Source organism: Euprymna scolopes, chromosome 15 (assembly GCF_053919585.1).
Source record: "Euprymna scolopes isolate OS-2025 chromosome 15, ASM5391958v1, whole genome shotgun sequence".
Classification (NCBI taxonomy): domain Eukaryota; kingdom Metazoa; phylum Mollusca; class Cephalopoda; order Sepiida; family Sepiolidae; genus Euprymna; species Euprymna scolopes.
Window position 1 is genome coordinate 71187957 of NC_136496.1, and position 2628 is coordinate 71190584.

General features: G+C 35.8%; 1 pseudogene across 1 annotated transcript; it reads right to left on the reverse strand.

Annotated features, from left to right (window-relative positions):
- Window positions 1–497: 497 nt before the first annotated feature.
- Window positions 498–2189, reverse strand: LOC145293885 (membrane-associated progesterone receptor component 1 pseudogene; annotated as a pseudogene). Its single transcript, XR_013869782.1, has one exon. The product of XR_013869782.1 is annotated as a membrane-associated progesterone receptor component 1 pseudogene (transcript).
- Between the last annotated feature and the right edge of the window lie 439 nt (window positions 2190–2628).

A 2628-nucleotide genomic window follows, 5' to 3' on the forward strand; every position in this document is an offset into this window, starting at 1 on the left:
CAATTCAAACTATCGAGATCAAAATCAACTTTGTAACGTCGACAATTTCCTGTTAAAATCGCAAAAAATGATTTTCTATTAAAAACAAAACAAACAAATTGATCAATTTACGTAATTTTTGGAATCTGCAATTTAGTTTTAATTTAAAATGTAAACACCTTTTTTGTTTAAAGTTTTAAGAGCTATCGAGATAGCATGATGCGCGCGTGTATGTATATATATAAATATATATATATATATATATATATATATATATATATATATATATATACACACACACATGGTTCTCCTGTAAGAGATGTCTCCCTGAACTACTTTCGGTTTTTCTCGCTAACGCCATGGTTCAGTTTGAATTTTATCGGCGTGAAGTGCAATTTACAAGAGTTTAATATTAGGTGACCAAGATCGGTAGCGAGAGTTGATTGATCTATATAAACAATTTGTTTTAATACTTGATTAATTTGTTTAATTCTGGGGAAAATACAAATAAACTTACGTTTTAGAAGATATGCACATGTTTTATTAATAAATTTCCATAGATCTCTTCAACAATATTCTTTCAACTTTTTTTTTAATCAGTGATGTCACCGTCCAAGAAATGAGTTTTGTTCAAGAAAAATAATTAAAAAAAATAAAAATCCAAGAATTTTAAAACTTCACAATTCAGTCTTTTCGGTGAAAGTTTCTTCCTTTATTTCTTTGTCTTCCTTTCGTTTTTCTTCAGGTTGCTTTTCTTGGACCTTTTCGTTTTCCTGTGATTTTTCTTCGACTTGTGCCGTTTTTATCGCTTCGTCTTCCTTGGGTTTATCTTTTTGCTGCGGTATTTCTTCATCGTCCTGTCCTTCTTCCACGTCGTCAACATTCTTCTCAGCCTCCTGAGCCTCAGTGTTTACTCCATGATCGCCATCAACCTCCTTTTCTCCCCCCGTTACGAGGGGTTTCTTCGAGGTTTCCCCGTCGTCGTTAAGCTCGTCCTCCGAATCGGTGTAGTCGACCGGTTCCTGTCCGGGTCTCAGCAACCGACCCACAAAGTCGTACTTCTCTTCCAGCTGGATCTGCCATTCTTTCATGCGGTTCATTTCGGCCAATGTAAGGTCGCTGAGGTCATCGTCCTCATTTTTGAGGGCCGATTCGCTCACCGTGAAGAGGGCCAGCGCCCGGGACGCGTCGCGCCCGGCAAAGATGGAGTAGGGTCCCCCGGGTCCGTAGAACGTCTTGCCCCGGGTCACGTCATAGATTCGCCAGTTGACTGCGATACAAATCCGACCATCCTTGCCGGTGCCATTATATTGCTTCAGTTCTTCCAAAGTCAGGTCTTTCTTTTTCATTCGGGGCAACTCGACCTCGGGTTCTGGTCGCGGTTTCGGCGCTTGTCGACCGACCAGGATCTTGTAGATAAGAAAAGCGCTGATACTTAACAGGATAACATTTAGCGGGTTGCTTAAAATCTCGTGGGAGAACTCGTACCAAGTGTTCGAGTATGACACAGTCTCAGTAGGTGTCGTCTCCTGGTTAGGATCCTCCATGTTTAAGTGCCTCGAGAAGAAACACACAGTTTGATCGTTTTTAATAAACTTTTAGCGTTCTTCAAAATTCGTTGTTTCGAATTTTTTCGACGATTTCCTTCGAAAATGTAGAGACCTAGCGTGCAGAAACTACGTTACTCCGAAACAGAAAGTCGCTCCTTGGAATTTTCTCTTCTTTCTTCGAGTAAGTCCAAAACAAGAAAGGAAAATTAGTCCAAGAATAAAACTCTAGGAGAAATAAAAAAAATAAATTAAAATTAAATTCACTCCATCATTGCCTTATTGTTATATGACAAGGGGCATTTCCTTAATAATGCCGTGTTGTGAAAAATTATTTATTAGTGTGTACAATGCGGGAATGAACTCTTAAGATTTTTTTTTTAAATGAACATAAAACCTATACCTAAAATTTCTTTCTTTCTCTCGCTCTCAATTTACAACGTAGTAGCCAACAGTCGAGTTCTCCTGACTATTTTTGGTAGTAACAGCGCTTTAACTAAACTCAAATAGAATGTTCCCTTCTACCTCGGTACCTAGTCCAATGTAGGGCACAATGTCCCAAACAAGAGAAAGCTTAACAAAAAAAAAGTTACTGTTTTTGTTGTTGTGTCGGGTTCTGAATTCATGTCGTCAGTTCCGGTTCGGTTTAATCCAGACGTAACCGGGTACTACGTGATTGAAAAAAAAAATATCTTGTTTCTTTTCTTTTTAAACTAAAAAAATATTATTTAAATATTAACATTTTTTTCTGAAATAATTAATAGGTCGAATTTATTTCTATTTTTGCCTCCAGGAATATGGTGGGGAAAAAAGAAAAACAAAACAAACAAATAAACAAAAAAAAGACTCGTTCGATATCTAAAAATTAAAAAAAAGTTTATTTAGTTTAAACTAAACGTAACATTTAGTTGATTTATTTTAATATTTATAATTATTTTATTTTTGCTAGGAATTAAATTTATAATTAAAAAAAAGTATGATCGTAAGCTTTGTATAATAATATAAACAAAATTGTCTAAAAGGTAAAGTTTCTTTCAGTTAAAAACTAATAGGAACTTTGTTTATTTGGCCGTTCCGAAGTTGAATTGAGTTCTTTACTAGA